The following is a 15,109-nucleotide window of genomic DNA, read 5'->3' on the forward strand; positions in this document are numbered from 1 at the left end:
TTTTAATCAAATTTATGTCATAGCGGTGTACCCAGTCAGCTCCAGTGGCGCAATCGGTCAGCGCGCGGTACTTATAAAGCAGTAACTGTCGAGTGATGCCGAGGTTGTGAGTTCGACCCTCACCTGGAGCATTCTATTCTTGCCTTCGTTTTGTATTTTTTACTACTGAAGTCGTTGAATTGGTTCATGATCTAGTGTCAAGATTAAGAGAGAAATTTCAACGAGATATTTGTTGTTTAAATTTTTGTATTTTTTTAAATTGCCGCAGGTTGGACAAGTCTATTGAGTCCCACCGTAATCTGGTGTCATAATTGAAAGGGAAATGTGGAAGATATCTATTTAGTTTTTCAGGCTTCTGGCAGTCCAATAAACTTTCCATCATCGGCATTGATAACGTACAGTGACCCGACAAAGTTAGCCCTGGCTCTCTTCTAAAATAAAGATGCATGTGCATTCGGACGGTTTGTTTCAATTTGGAGTTCAAACGTACAAGATCGTCCTTGATAACTCAATCAAAAGTGAGTGATTCACTCTTGTGGTAACCAAAGAAAGTCTGGATTTTTAAGCTACTCCATCAAGCCCCAGTGGCCTAATGGATAAGGCACTGGCCTCCTAAGCCAGGGATTGTGGGTTCAAGTCCCATCTGGGGTGCTTGTTGATTTCCCTTTCCAACAGTTTCTCATGGAAGGTTGATGGTGCAGGTGTAAACTGTTCTCCTTGTGTTGTTTCTTTGTAAATTAGTTCTTGCAAACCTCTACCCTTTACAACGATCCTTTCCATGTACTGAGAGAAGTGTTAACACGCAATTGTGTGGGGCCGACAAACATAGCATCTTAATTGTTTGCATCGTCATTTATGACCCAAATAACAAAGAGTATCTTTTCTAAGATATGGATATGCTTTCAACCACACAATATTGGCAAATATCAAAATCAAAAATTATAATTGAAAAATGTAAACGGTTTTTGAAACATTTTGGACAACGTTCTTTTTTTCATATCATGTTCTTTCTTACAAAACAAAATGAGTAATCTTTCAATTTTCACCCTGGCCACTGGGAATATTTTGGACTCAAACATCCTGTCGTTCTAGAGCAGTTTTGCTTAATATCAGAGGTATGGTTACAAAGACTGACAACACCTCTGTACGCAGCTGTTAACACAGGATCTAGGAATCACAAAAGGTGATGTCACAGATGACCCTGCAGCCCCTGAATTCAGAAGAATTTTTTATATCGTCAATGTCTGTTCATTGCAGCAAATGTAAGTGCGCATTTCCTGAAGAAAAAAAAACAAAAAAAAAAAACCAGGATGTTTGAGTCTAAAATGACCCAGCGTCCAGTGTATAAATTTCTCATTTTCATTTTTAATAAAGATTGTGATATGGTAAAATATATATTGTCAAACATTATAATAAAACCTTAGAAACCTGTTGTAAGCAATCATTAATTTTCTGAAGAACTATCCCATTTCAATTTTTTTTTTTAATCAAATTTATGTCATAGCGGTGTACCCAGTCAGCTCCAGTGGCGCAATCGGTCAGCGCGCGGTACTTATAAAGCAGTAACTGTCGAGTGATGCCGAGGTTGTGAGTTCGACCCTCACCTGGATCATTCTATTCTTGCCTTCGTTTTGTATTTTTTACTACTGAAGTCGTTGAATCGGTTCATGATCTAGTGTCAAGATTAAGAGAGAAATTTCAACGAGATATTTGTTGTTTAAATTTTTTTATTTTTTTAAATTGCCGCAGGTTGGACAAGTCTATTGAGTCCCACCATAATCTGGTGTCATAATTGAAAGGGAAATGTGGAAGATATCTATTTAGTTTTTCAGGCTTCTGGCAGTCCAATAAACTTTCCATCATCGGCATTGATAACGTACAGTGACCCGACAAAGTTAGCCCTGGCTCTCTTCTAAAATAAAGATGCATGTGCATTCGGACGGTTTGTTTCAATTTGGAGTTCAAACGTACAAGATCGTCCTTGATAACTCAATCAAAAGTGAGTGATTCACTCTTGTGGTAACCAAAGAAAGTCTGGATTTTTAAGCTACTCCATCAAGCCCCAGTGGCCTAATGGATAAGGCACTGGCCTCCTAAGCCAGGGATTGTGGGTTCAAGTCCCATCTGGGGTGCTTGTTGATTTCCCTTTCCAACAGTTTCTCATGGAAGGTTGATGGTGCAGGTGTAAACTGTTCTCCTTGTGTTGTTTCTTTGTAAATTAGTTCTTGCAAACCTCTACCCTTTACAACGATCCTTTCCATGTACTGAGAGAAGTGTTAACACGCAATTGTGTGGGGCCGACAAACATAGCATCTTAATTGTTTGCATCGTCATTTATGACCCAAATAACAAAGAGTATCTTTTCTAAGATATGGATATGCTTTCAACCACACAATATTGGCAAATATCAAAATCAAAAATTATAATTGAAAAATGTAAACGGTTTTTGAAACATTTTGGACAACGTTCTTTTTTTCATATCATGTTCTTTCTTACAAAACAAAATGAGTAATCTTTCAATTTTCACCCTGGCCACTGGGAATATTTTGGACTCAAACATCCTGTCGTTCTAGAGCAGTTTTGCTTAATATCAGAGGTATGGTTACAAAGACTGACAACACCTCTGTACGCAGCTGTTAACACAGGATCTAGGAATCACAAAAGGTGATGTCACAGATGACCCTGCAGCCCCTGAATTCAGAAGAATTTTTTATATCGTCAATGTCTGTTCATTGCAGCAAATGTAAGTGCGCATTTCCTGAAGAAAAAAAAAACAAAAAAAAAAACAGGATGTTTGAGTCTAAAATGACCCAGCGTCCAGTGTATAAATTTCTCATTTTCATTTTTGATTGTGATATGGTAAAATATTTATTGTCAAACATTATAATAAAACCTTAGAAACCTGTTGTAAGCAATCATTAATTTTCTGAAGAACTATCCCATTTCAATTTTTTTTTTTAATCAAATTTATGTCATAGCGGTGTACCCAGTCAGCTCCAGTGGCGCAATCGGTCAGCGCGCGGTACTTATAAAGCAGTAACTGTCGAGTGATGCCGAGGTTGTGAGTTCGACCCTCACCTGGAGCATTCTATTCTTGCCTTCGTTTTGTATTTTTTACTACTGAAGTCGTTGAATCGGTTCATGATCTAGTGTCAAGATTAAGAGAGAAATTTCAACAAGATATTTGTTGTTTAAATTTTTGTATTTTTTTAAATTGCCGCAGGTTGGACAAGTCTATTGAGTCCCACCGTAATCTGGTGTCATAATTGAAAGGGAAATGTGGAAGATATCTATTTAGTTTTTCAGGCTTCTGGCAGTCCAATAAACTTTCCATCATCGGCATTGATAACGTACAGTGACCCGACAAAGTTAGCCCTGGCTCTCTTCTAAAATAAAGATGCATGTGCATTCGGACGGTTTGTTTCAATTTGGAGTTCAAACGTACAAGATCGTCCTTGATAACTCAATCAAAAGTGAGTGATTCACTCTTGTGGTAACCAAAGAAAGTCTGGATTTTTAAGCTACTCCATCAAGCCCCAGTGGCCTAATGGATAAGGCACTGGCCTCCTAAGCCAGGGATTGTGGGTTCAAGTCCCATCTGGGGTGCTTGTTGATTTCCCTTTCCAACAGTTTCTCATGGAAGGTTGATGGTGCAGGTGTAAACTGTTCTCCTTGTGTTGTTTCTTTGTAAATTAGTTCTTGCAAACCTCTACCCTTTACAACGATCCTTTCCATGTACTGAGAGAAGTGTTAACACGCAATTGTGTGGGGCCGACAAACATAGCATCTTAATTGTTTGCATCGTCATTTATGACCCAAATAACAAAGAGTATCTTTTCTAAGATATGGATATGCTTTCAACCACACAATATTGGCAAATATCAAAATCAAAAATTATAATTGAAAAATGTAAACGGTTTTTGAAACATTTTGGACAACGTTCTTTTTTTCATATCATGTTCTTTCTTACAAAACAAAATGAGTAATCTTTCAATTTTCACCCTGGCCACTGGGAATATTTTGGACTCAAACATCCTGTCGTTCTAGAGCAGTTTTGCTTAATATCAGAGGTATGGTTACAAAGACTGACAACACCTCTGTACGCAGCTGTTAACACAGGATCTAGGAATCACAAAAGGTGATGTCACAGATGACCCTGCAGCCCCTGAATTCAGAAGAATTTTTTATATCGTCAATGTCTGTTCATTGCAGCAAATGTAAGTGCGCATTTCCTGAAGAAAAAAAAAACAAAAAAAAAAACAGGATGTTTGAGTCTAAAATGACCCAGCGTCCAGTGTATAAATTTCTCATTTTCATTTTTAATAAAGATTGTGATATAGTAAAATATTTATTGTCAAACATTATAATAAAACCTTAGAAACCTGTTGTAAGCAATCATTAATTTTCTGAAGAACTATCCCATTTCAATTTTTTTTTTTAATCAAATTTATGTCATAACGGTGTACCCAGTCAGCTCCAGTGGCGCAATCGGTCAGCGCGCGGTACTTATAAAGCAGTAACTGTCGAGTGATGCCGAGGTTGTGAGTTCGACCCTCACCTGGAGCATTCTATTCTTGCCTTCGTTTTGTATTTTTTACTACTGAAGTCGTTGAATCGGTTCATGATCTAGTGTCAAGATTAAGAGAGAAATTTCAACGAGATATTTGTTGTTTAAATTTTTGTATTTTTTTAAATTGCCGCAGGTTGGACAAGTCTATTGAGTCCCACCGTAATCTGGTGTCATAATTGAAAGGGAAATGTGGAAGATATCTATTTAGTTTTTCAGGCTTCTGGCAGTCCAATAAACTTTCCATCATCGGCATTGATAACGTACAGTGACCCGACAAAGTTAGCCCTGGCTCTCTTCTAAAATAAAGATGCATGTGCATTCGGACGGTTTGTTTCAATTTGGAGTTCAAACGTACAAGATCGTCCTTGATAACTCAATCAAAAGTGAGTGATTCACTCTTGTGGTAACCAAAGAAAGTCTGGATTTTTAAGCTACTCCATCAAGCCCCAGTGGCCTAATGGATAAGGCACTGGCCTCCTAAGCCAGGGATTGTGGGTTCAAGTCCCATCTGGGGTGCTTGTTGATTTCCCTTTCCAACAGTTTCTCATGGAAGGTTGATGGTGCAGGTGTAAACTGTTCTCCTTGTGTTGTTTCTTTGTAAATTAGTTCTTGCAAACCTCTACCCTTTACAACGATCCTTTCCATGTACTGAGAGAAGTGTTAACACGCAATTGTGTGGGGCCGACAAACATAGCATCTTAATTGTTTGCATCGTCATTTATGACCCAAATAACAAAGAGTATCTTTTCTAAGATATGGATATGCTTTCAACCACACAATATTGGCAAATATCAAAATCAAAAATTATAATTGAAAAATGTAAACGGTTTTTGAAACATTTTGGACAACGTTCTTTTTTTCATATCATGTTCTTTCTTACAAAACAAAATGAGTAATCTTTCAATTTTCACCCTGGCCACTGGGAATATTTTGGACTCAAACATCCTGTCGTTCTAGAGCAGTTTTGCTTAATATCAGAGGTATGGTTACAAAGACTGACAACACCTCTGTACGCAGCTGTTAACACAGGATCTAGGAATCACAAAAGGTGATGTCACAGATGACCCTGCAGCCCCTGAATTCAGAAGAATTTTTTATATCGTCAATGTCTGTTCATTGCAGCAAATGTAAGTGCGCATTTCCTGAAGAAAAAAAAAACAAAAAAAAAAACAGGATGTTTGAGTCTAAAATGACCCAGCGTCCAGTGTATAAATTTCTCATTTTCATTTTTAATAAAGATTGTGATATGGTAAAATATTTATTGTCAAACATTATAATAAAACCTTAGAAACCTGTTGTAAGCAATCATTAATTTTCTGAAGAACTATCCCATTTCAAATTTTTTTTTTAATCAAATTTATGTCATAGCGGTGTACCCAGTCAGCTCCAGTGGCGCAATCGGTCAGCGCGCGGTGCTTATAAAGCAGTAACTGTCGAGTGATGCCGAGGTTGTGAGTTCGACCCTCACCTGGAGCATTCTATTCTTGCCTTCGTTTTGTATTTTTTACTACTGAAGTCGTTGAATCGGTTCATGATCTAGTGTCAAGATTAAGAGAGAAATTTCAACGAGATATTTGTTGTTTAAATTTTTGTATTTTTTTAAATTGCCGCAGGTTGGACAAGTCTATTGAGTCCCACCGTAATCTGGTGTCATAATTGAAAGGGAAATGTGGAAGATATCTATTTAGTTTTTCAGGCTTCTGGCAGTCCAATAAACTTTCCATCATCGGCATTGATAACGTACAGTGACCCGACAAAGTTAGCCCTGGCTCTCTTCTAAAATAAAGATGCATGTGCATTCGGACGGTTTGTTTCAATTTGGAGTTCAAACGTACAAGATCGTCCTTGATAACTCAATCAAAAGTGAGTGATTCACTCTTGTGGTAACCAAAGAAAGTCTGGATTTTTAAGCTACTCCATCAAGCCCCAGTGGCCTAATGGATAAGGCACTGGCCTCCTAAGCTAGGTGATGGTGGGTTCAAGTCCCATCTGGGGTGCTTGTTGATTTCCCTTTCCAACAGTTTCTCATGGAAGGTTGATGGTGCAGGTGTAAACTTTTCTCCTTGTGTTGTTTCTTTGTAAATTAGTTCTTGCAAACCTCTACCCTTTACAACGATCCTTTCCATGTACTGAGAGAAGTGTTAACACGCAATTGTGTGGGGCCGACAAACATAGCATCTTAATTGTTTGCATCGTCATTTATGACCCAAATAACAAAGAGTATCTTTTCTAAGATATGGATATGCTTTCAACCACACAATATTGGCAAATATCAAAATCAAAAATTATAATTGAAAAATGTAAACGGTTTTTGAAACATTTTGGACAACGTTCTTTTTTTCATATCATGTTCTTTCTTACAAAACAAAATGAGTAATCTTTCAATTTTCACCCTGGCCACTGGGAATATTTTGGACTCAAACATCCTGTCGTTCTAGAGCAGTTTTGCTTAATATCAGAGGTATGGTTACAAAGACTGACAACACCTCTGTACGCAGCTGTTAACACAGGATCTAGGAATCACAAAAGGTGATGTCACAGATGACCCTGCAGCCCCTGAATTCAGAAGAATTTTTTATATCGTCAATGTCTGTTCATTGCAGCAAATGTAAGTGCGCATTTCCTGAAGAAAAAAAAAACAAAAAAAAAAACAGGATGTTTGAGTCTAAAATGACCCAGCGTCCAGTGTATAAATTTCTCATTTTCATTTTTAATAAAGATTGTGATATGGTAAAATATTTATTGTCAAACATTATAATAAAACCTTAGAAACCTGTTGTAAGCAATCATTAATTTTCTGAAGAACTATCCCATTTCAATTTTTTTTTTTAATCAAATTTATGTCATAGCGGTGTACTCGGTCAGCGCGCGGTACTTATAAAGCAGTAACTGTCGAGTGATGCAGAGGTTGTGAGTTCGACCCTCACCTGGAGCATTCTATTCTTGCCTTCGTTTTGTATTTTTTACTACTGAAGTCGTTGAATCGGTTCATGATCTAGTGTCAAGATTAAGAGAGAAATTTCAACGAGATATTTGTTGTTTAAATTTTTGTATTTTTTTAAATTGCCGCAGGTTGGACAAGTCTATTGAGTCCCACCGTAATCTGGTGTCATAATTGAAAGGGAAATGTGGAAGATATCTATTTAGTTTTTCAGGCTTCTGGCAGTCCAATAAACTTTCCATCATCGGCATTGATAACGTACAGTGACCCGACAAAGTTAGCCCTGGCTCTCTTCTAAAATAAAGATGCATGTGCATTCGGACGGTTTGTTTCAATTTGGAGTTCAAACGTACAAGATCGTCCTTGATAACTCAATGAAAAGTGAGTGATTCACTCTTGTGGTAACCAAAGAAAGTCTGGATTTTTAAGCTACTCCATCAAGCCCCAGTGGCCTAATGGATAAGGCACTGGCCTCCTAAGCCAGGGATTGTGGGTTCAAGTCCCATCTGGGGTGCTTGTTGATTTCCCTTTCCAACAGTTTCTCATGGAAGGTTGATGGTGCAGGTGTAAACTTTTCTCCTTGTGTTGTTTCTTTGTAAATTAGTTCTTGCAAACCTCTACCCTTTACAACGATCCTTTCCATGTACTGAGAGAAGTGTTAACACGCAATTGTGTGGGGCCGACAAACATAGCATCTTAATTGTTTGCATCGTCATTTATGACCCAAATAACAAAGAGTATATTTTCTAAGATATGGATATGCTTTCAACCACACAATATTGGCAAATATCAAAATCAAAAATTATAATTGAAAAATGTAAACGGTTTTTGAAACATTTTGGACAACGTTCTTTTTTTCATATCATGTTCTTTCTTACAAAACAAAATGAGTAATCTTTCAATTTTCACCCTGGCCACTGGGAATATTTTGGACTCAAACATCCTGTCGTTCTAGAGCAGTTTTGCTTAATATCAGAGGTATGGTTACAAAGACTGACAACACCTCTGTACGCAGCTGTTAACACAGGATCTAGGAATCACAAAAGGTGATGTCACAGATGACCCTGCAGCCCCTGAATTCAGAAGAATTTTTTATATCGTCAATGTCTGTTCATTGCAGCAAATGTAAGTGCGCATTTCCTGAAGAAAAAAAAAACAAAAAAAAAAACAGGATGTTTGAGTCTAAAATGACCCAGCGTCCAGTGTATAAATTTCTCATTTTCATTTTTAATAAAGATTGTGATATGGTAAAATATTTATTGTCAAACATTATAATAAAACCTTAGAAACCTGTTGTAAGCAATCATTAATTTTCTGAAGAACTATCCCATTTCAATTTTTTTTTTTAATCAAATTTATGTCATAGCGGTGTACTCGGTCAGCGCGCGATACTTATAAAGCAGTAACTGTCGAGTGATGCAGAGGTTGTGAGTTCGACCCTCACCTGGAGCATTCTATTCTTGCCTTCGTTTTGTATTTTTTACTACTGAAGTCGTTGAATCGGTTCATGATCTAGTGTCAAGATTAAGAGAGAAATTTCAACGAGATATTTGTTGTTTAAATTTTTGTATTTTTTTAAATTGCCGCAGGTTGGACAAGTCTATTGAGTCCCACCGTAATCTGGTGTCATAATTGAAAGGGAAATGTGGAAGATATCTATTTAGTTTTTCAGGCTTCTGGCAGTCCAATAAACTTTCCATCATCGGCATTGATAACGTACAGTGACCCGACAAAGTTAGCCCTGGCTCTCTTCTAAAATAAAGATGCATGTGCATTCGGACGGTTTGTTTCAATTTGGAGTTCAAACGTACAAGATCGTCCTTGATAACTCAATCAAAAGTGAGTGATTCACTCTTGTGGTAACCAAAGAAAGTCTGGATTTTTAAGCTACTCCATCAAGCCCCAGTGGCCTAATGGATAAGGCACTGGCCTCCTAAGCCAGGGATTGTGGGTTCAAGTCCCATCTGGGGTGCTTGTTGATTTCCCTTTCCAACAGTTTCTCATGGAAGGTTGATGGTGCAGGTGTAAACTGTTCTCCTTGTGTTGTTTCTTTGTAAATTAGTTCTTGCAAACCTCTACCCTTTACAACGATCCTTTCCATGTACTGAGAGAAGTGTTAACACGCAATTGTGTGGGGCCGACAAACATAGCATCTTAATTGTTTGCATCGTCATTTATGACCCAAATAACAAAGAGTATCTTTTCTAAGATATGGATATGCTTTCAACCACACAATATTGGCAAATATCAAAATCAAAAATTATAATTGAAAAATGTAAACGGTTTTTGAAACATTTTGGACAACGTTCTTTTTTTCATATCATGTTCTTTCTTACAAAACGAGTAATCTTTCAATTTTCACCCTGGCCACTGGGAATATTTTGGACTCAAACATCCTGTTGTTCTAGAGCAGTTTTGCTTAATATCAGAGGTATGGTTACAAAGACTGACAACACCTCTGTACGCAGCTGTTAACACAGGATCTAGGAATCACAAAAGGTGATGTCACAGATGACCCTGCAGCCCCTGAATTCAGAAGAATTTTTTATATCGTCAATGTCTGTTCATTGCAGCAAATGTAAGTGCGCATTTCCTGAAGAAAAAAAAAAAAAAAAAAAAAACAGGATGTTTGAGTCTAAAATGACCCAGCGTCCAGTGTATAAATTTCTCATTTTCATTTTTAATAAAGATTGTGATATGGTAAAATATTTATTGTCAAACATTATAATAAAACCTTAGAAACCTGTTGTAAGCAATCATTAATTTTCTGAAGAACTATCCCATTTCAATTTTTTTTTTTAATCAAATTTATGTCATAGCGGTGTACCCAGTCAGCTCCAGTGGCGCAATCGGTCAGCGCGCGGTACTTATAAAGCAGTAACTGTCGAGTGATGCCGAGGTTGTGAGTTCGACCCTCACCTGGAGCATTCTATTCTTGCCTTCGTTTTGTATTTTTTACTACTGAAGTCGTTGAATCGGTTCATGATCTAGTGTCAAGATTAAGAGAGAAATTTCAACGAGATATTTGTTGTTTAAATTTTTGTATTTTTTTAAATTGCCGCAGGTTGGACAAGTCTATTGAGTCCCACCGTAATCTGGTGTCATAATTGAAAGGGAAATGTGGAAGATATCTATTTAGTTTTTCAGGCTTCTGGCAGTCCAATAAACTTTCCATCATCGGCATTGATAACGTACAGTGACCCGACAAAGTTAGCCCTGGCTCTCTTCTAAAATAAAGATGCATGTGCATTCGGACGGTTTGTTTCAATTTGGAGTTCAAACGTACAAGATCGTCCTTGATAACTCAATCAAAAGTGAGTGATTCACTCTTGTGGTAACCAAAGAAAGTCTGGATTTTTAAGCTACTCCATCAAGCCCCAGTGGCCTAATGGATAAGGCACTGGCCTCCTAAGCCAGGGATTGTGGGTTCAAGTCCCATCTGGGGTGCTTGTTGATTTCCCTTTCCAACAGTTTCTCATGGAAGGTTGATGGTGCAGGTGTAAACTGTTCTCCTTTTGTTGTTTCTTTGTAAATTAGTTCTTGCAAACCTCTACCCTTTACAACGATCCTTTCCATGTACTGAGAGAAGTGTTAACATGCAATTGTGTGGGGCCGACAAACATAGCATCTTAATTGTTTGCATCGTCATTTATGACCCAAATAACAAAGAGTATCTTTTCTAAGATATGGATATGCTTTCAACCACACAATATTGGCAAATATCAAAATCAAAAATTATAATTGAAAAATGTAAACGGTTTTTGAAACATTTTGGACAACGTTCTTTTTTTCATATCATGTTCTTTCTTACAAAACAAAATGAGTAATCTTTCAATTTTCACCCTGGCCACTGGGAATATTTTGGACTCAAACATCCTGTCGTTCTAGAGCAGTTTTGCTTAATATCAGAGGTATGGTTACAAAGACTGACAACACCTCTGTACGCAGCTGTTAACACAGGATCTAGGAATCACAAAAGGTGATGTCACAGATGACCCTGCAGCCCCTGAATTCAGAAGAATTTTTTATATCGTCAATGTCTGTTCATTGCAGCAAATGTAAGTGCGCATTTCCTGAAGAAAAAAAAAACAAAAAAAAAAACAGGATGTTTGAGTCTAAAATGACCCAGCGTCCAGTGTATAAATTTCTCATTTTCATTTTTAATAAAGATTGTGATATGGTAAAATATTTATTGTCAAACATTATAATAAAACCTTAGAAACCTGTTGTAAGCAATCATTAATTTTCTGAAGAACTATCCCATTTCAATTTTTTTTTTTAATCAAATTTATGTCATAGCGGTGTACCCAGTCAGCTCCAGTGGCGCAATCGGTCAGCGCGCGGTACTTATAAAGCAGTAACTGTCGAGTGATGCCGAGGTTGTGAGTTCGACCCTCACCTGGAGCATTCTATTCTTGCCTTCGTTTTGTATTTTTTACTACTGAAGTCGTTGAATCGGTTCATGATCTAGTGTCAAGATTAAGAGAGAAATTTCAACGAGATATTTGTTGTTTAAATTTTTGTATTTTTTTAAATTGCCGCAGGTTGGACAAGTCTATTGAGTCCCACCGTAATCTGGTGTCATAATTGAAAGGGAAATGTGGAAGATATCTATTTAGTTTTTCAGGCTTCTGGCAGTCCAATAAACTTTCCATCATCGGCATTGATAACGTACAGTGACCCGACAAAGTTAGCCCTGGCTCTCTTCTAAAATAAAGATGCATGTGCATTCGGACGGTTTGTTTCAATTTGGAGTTCAAACGTACAAGATCGTCCTTGATAACTCAATGAAAAGTGAGTGATTCACTCTTGTGGTAACCAAAGAAAGTCTGGATTTTTAAGCTACTCCATCAAGCCCCAGTGGCCTAATGGATAAGGCACTGGCCTCCTAAGCCAGGGATTGTGGGTTCAAGTCCCATCTGGGGTGCTTGTTGATTTCCCTTTCCAACAGTTTCTCATGGAAGGTTGATGGTGCAGGTGTAAACTGTTCTCCTTGTGTTGTTTCTTTGTAAATTAGTTCTTGCAAACCTCTACCCTTTACAACGATCCTTTCCATGTACTGAGAGAAGTGTTAACACGCAATTGTGTGGGGCCGACAAACATAGCATCTTAATTGTTTGCATCGTCATTTATGACCCAAATAACAAAGAGTATCTTTTCTAAGATATGGATATGCTTTCAACCACACAATATTGGCAAATATCAAAATCAAAAATTATAATTGAAAAATGTAAACGGTTTTTGAAACATTTTGGACAACGTTCTTTTTTTCATATCATGTTCTTTCTTACAAAACAAAATGAGTAATCTTTCAATTTTCACCCTGGCCACTGGGAATATTTTGGACTCAAACATCCTGTCGTTCTAGAGCAGTTTTGCTTAATATCAGAGGTATGGTTACAAAGACTGACAACACCTCTGTACGCAGCTGTTAACACAGGATCTAGGAATCACAAAAGGTGATGTCACAGATGACCCTGCAGCCCCTGAATTCAGAAGAATTTTTTATATCGTCAATGTCTGTTCATTGCAGCAAATGTAAGTGCGCATTTCCTGAAGAAAAAAAAAACAAAAAAAAAAACAGGATGTTTGAGTCTAAAATGACCCAGCGTCCAGTGTATAAATTTCTCATTTTCATTTTTAATAAAGATTGTGATATGGTAAAATATTTATTGTCAAACATTATAATAAAACCTTAGAAACCTGTTGTAAGCAATCATTAATTTTCTGAAGAACTATCCCATTTCAATTTTTTTTTTTAATCAAATTTATGTCATAGCGGTGTACCCAGTCAGCTCCAGTGGCGCAATCGGTCAGCGCGCGGTACTTATAAAGCAGTAACTGTCGAGTGATGCCGAGGTTGTGAGTTCGACCCTCACCTGGAGCATTCTATTCTTGCCTTCGTTTTGTATTTTTTACTACTGAAGTCGTTGAATCGGTTCATGATCTAGTGTCAAGATTAAGAGAGAAATTTCAACGAGATATTTGTTGTTTAAATTTTTGTATTTTTTTAAATTGCCGCAGGTTGGACAAGTCTATTGAGTCCCACCGTAATCTGGTGTCATAATTGAAAGGGAAATGTGGAAGATATCTATTTAGTTTTTCAGGCTTCTGGCAGTCCAATAAACTTTCCATCATCGGCATTGATAACGTACAGTGACCCGACAAAGTTAGCCCTGGCTCTCTTCTAAAATAAAGATGCATGTGCATTCGGACGGTTTGTTTCAATTTGGAGTTCAAACGTACAAGATCGTCCTTGATAACTCAATGAAAAGTGAGTGATTCACTCTTGTGGTAACCAAAGAAAGTCTGGATTTTTAAGCTACTCCATCAAGCCCCAGTGGCCTAATGGATAAGGCACTGGCCTCCTAAGCCAGGGATTGTGGGTTCAAGTCCCATCTGGGGTGCTTGTTGATTTCCCTTTCCAACAGTTTCTCATGGAAGGTTGATGGTGCAGGTGTAAACTGTTCTCCTTGTGTTGTTTCTTTGTAAATTAGTTCTTGCAAACCTCTACCCTTTACAACGATCCTTTCCATGTACTGAGAGAAGTGTTAACACGCAATTGTGTGGGGCCGACAAACATAGCATCTTAATTGTTTGCATCGTCATTTATGACCCAAATAACAAAGAGTATCTTTTCTAAGATATGGATATGCTTTCAACCACACAATATTGGCAAATATCAAAATCAAAAATTATAATTGAAAAATGTAAACGGTTTTTGAAACATTTTGGACAACGTTCTTTTTTTCATATCATGTTCTTTCTTACAAAACAAAATGAGTAATCTTTCAATTTTCACCCTGGCCACTGGGAATATTTTGGACTCAAACATCCTGTCGTTCTAGAGCAGTTTTGCTTAATATCAGAGGTATGGTTACAAAGACTGACAACACCTCTGTACGCAGCTGTTAACACAGGATCTAGGAATCACAAAAGGTGATGTCACAGATGACCCTGCAGCCCCTGAATTCAGAAGAATTTTTTATATCGTCAATGTCTGTTCATTGCAGCAAATGTAAGTGCGCATTTCCTGAAGAAAAAAAAAACAAAAAAAAAAACAGGATGTTTGAGTCTAAAATGACCCAGCGTCCAGTGTATAAATTTCTCATTTTCATTTTTAATAAAGATTGTGATATGGTAAAATATTTATTGTCAAACATTATAATAAAACCTTAGAAACCTGTTGTAAGCAATCATTAATTTTCTGAAGAACTATCCCATTTCAATTTTTTTTTTTAATCAAATTTATGTCATAGCGGTGTACTCGGTCAGCGCGCGGTACTTATAAAGCAGTAACTGTCGAGTGATGCAGAGGTTGTGAGTTCGACCCTCACCTGGAGCATTCTATTCTTGCCTTCGTTTTGTATTTTTTACTACTGAAGTCGTTGAATCGGTTCATGATCTAGTGTCAAGATTAAGAGAGAAATTTCAACGAGATATTTGTTGTTTAAATTTTTGTATTTTTTTAAATTGCCGCAGGTTGGACAAGTCTATTGAGTCCCACCGTAATCTGGTGTCATAATTGAAAGGGAAATGTGGAAGATATCTATTTAGTTTTTCAGGCTTCTGGCAGTCCAATAAACTTTCCATCATCG

The 15,109-nt window shown here is 37.3% G+C and overlaps 17 non-coding genes across 17 annotated transcripts; all 17 read left to right on the top strand.

Moving 5' to 3' along the window:
- The first annotated feature begins 38 nt into the window (after positions 1 to 38).
- Positions 39 to 131, top strand: TRNAI-UAU (transfer RNA isoleucine (anticodon UAU)). Its single transcript is given in 2 exon segments — positions 39 to 76; positions 96 to 131. It is a non-coding gene; the product is annotated as a tRNA-Ile (tRNA).
- Positions 132 to 578: 447 nt separating this feature from the next.
- Positions 579 to 651, top strand: TRNAR-CCU (transfer RNA arginine (anticodon CCU)). The gene has a single exon. It is a non-coding gene; the product is annotated as a tRNA-Arg (tRNA).
- Positions 652 to 1,519: 868 nt separating this feature from the next.
- Positions 1,520 to 1,612, top strand: TRNAI-UAU (transfer RNA isoleucine (anticodon UAU)). Its single transcript is given in 2 exon segments — positions 1,520 to 1,557; positions 1,577 to 1,612. It is a non-coding gene; the product is annotated as a tRNA-Ile (tRNA).
- A 447-nt stretch (positions 1,613 to 2,059) lies between these two features.
- Positions 2,060 to 2,132, top strand: TRNAR-CCU (transfer RNA arginine (anticodon CCU)). The gene has a single exon. It is a non-coding gene; the product is annotated as a tRNA-Arg (tRNA).
- Positions 2,133 to 2,993: 861 nt separating this feature from the next.
- TRNAI-UAU (transfer RNA isoleucine (anticodon UAU)) lies at positions 2,994 to 3,086 on the top strand. The gene is given in 2 exon segments: positions 2,994 to 3,031; positions 3,051 to 3,086. It is a non-coding gene; the product is annotated as a tRNA-Ile (tRNA).
- Positions 3,087 to 3,533: 447 nt separating this feature from the next.
- TRNAR-CCU (transfer RNA arginine (anticodon CCU)) lies at positions 3,534 to 3,606 on the top strand. Its single transcript has one exon. It is a non-coding gene; the product is annotated as a tRNA-Arg (tRNA).
- An 867-nt stretch (positions 3,607 to 4,473) lies between these two features.
- TRNAI-UAU (transfer RNA isoleucine (anticodon UAU)) lies at positions 4,474 to 4,566 on the top strand. Its single transcript is given in 2 exon segments — positions 4,474 to 4,511; positions 4,531 to 4,566. It is a non-coding gene; the product is annotated as a tRNA-Ile (tRNA).
- Positions 4,567 to 5,013: 447 nt separating this feature from the next.
- On the top strand, positions 5,014 to 5,086 carry TRNAR-CCU (transfer RNA arginine (anticodon CCU)). The gene has a single exon. It is a non-coding gene; the product is annotated as a tRNA-Arg (tRNA).
- Positions 5,087 to 5,953: 867 nt separating this feature from the next.
- Positions 5,954 to 6,046, top strand: TRNAI-UAU (transfer RNA isoleucine (anticodon UAU)). Its single transcript is given in 2 exon segments — positions 5,954 to 5,991; positions 6,011 to 6,046. It is a non-coding gene; the product is annotated as a tRNA-Ile (tRNA).
- Positions 6,047 to 7,952: 1,906 nt separating this feature from the next.
- On the top strand, positions 7,953 to 8,025 carry TRNAR-CCU (transfer RNA arginine (anticodon CCU)). Its single transcript has one exon. It is a non-coding gene; the product is annotated as a tRNA-Arg (tRNA).
- A 1,385-nt stretch (positions 8,026 to 9,410) lies between these two features.
- Positions 9,411 to 9,483, top strand: TRNAR-CCU (transfer RNA arginine (anticodon CCU)). The gene has a single exon. It is a non-coding gene; the product is annotated as a tRNA-Arg (tRNA).
- An 862-nt stretch (positions 9,484 to 10,345) lies between these two features.
- On the top strand, positions 10,346 to 10,438 carry TRNAI-UAU (transfer RNA isoleucine (anticodon UAU)). The gene is given in 2 exon segments: positions 10,346 to 10,383; positions 10,403 to 10,438. It is a non-coding gene; the product is annotated as a tRNA-Ile (tRNA).
- A 447-nt stretch (positions 10,439 to 10,885) lies between these two features.
- Positions 10,886 to 10,958, top strand: TRNAR-CCU (transfer RNA arginine (anticodon CCU)). Its single transcript has one exon. It is a non-coding gene; the product is annotated as a tRNA-Arg (tRNA).
- Positions 10,959 to 11,825: 867 nt separating this feature from the next.
- TRNAI-UAU (transfer RNA isoleucine (anticodon UAU)) lies at positions 11,826 to 11,918 on the top strand. Its single transcript is given in 2 exon segments — positions 11,826 to 11,863; positions 11,883 to 11,918. It is a non-coding gene; the product is annotated as a tRNA-Ile (tRNA).
- A 447-nt stretch (positions 11,919 to 12,365) lies between these two features.
- Positions 12,366 to 12,438, top strand: TRNAR-CCU (transfer RNA arginine (anticodon CCU)). The gene has a single exon. It is a non-coding gene; the product is annotated as a tRNA-Arg (tRNA).
- Positions 12,439 to 13,305: 867 nt separating this feature from the next.
- TRNAI-UAU (transfer RNA isoleucine (anticodon UAU)) lies at positions 13,306 to 13,398 on the top strand. The gene is given in 2 exon segments: positions 13,306 to 13,343; positions 13,363 to 13,398. It is a non-coding gene; the product is annotated as a tRNA-Ile (tRNA).
- A 447-nt stretch (positions 13,399 to 13,845) lies between these two features.
- On the top strand, positions 13,846 to 13,918 carry TRNAR-CCU (transfer RNA arginine (anticodon CCU)). Its single transcript has one exon. It is a non-coding gene; the product is annotated as a tRNA-Arg (tRNA).
- The last annotated feature ends 1,191 nt before the right edge of the window (positions 13,919 to 15,109 follow it).

This window comes from Ranitomeya variabilis, chromosome 5 (genome assembly GCF_051348905.1).
Source record: "Ranitomeya variabilis isolate aRanVar5 chromosome 5, aRanVar5.hap1, whole genome shotgun sequence".
Taxonomy (NCBI): domain Eukaryota; kingdom Metazoa; phylum Chordata; class Amphibia; order Anura; family Dendrobatidae; genus Ranitomeya; species Ranitomeya variabilis.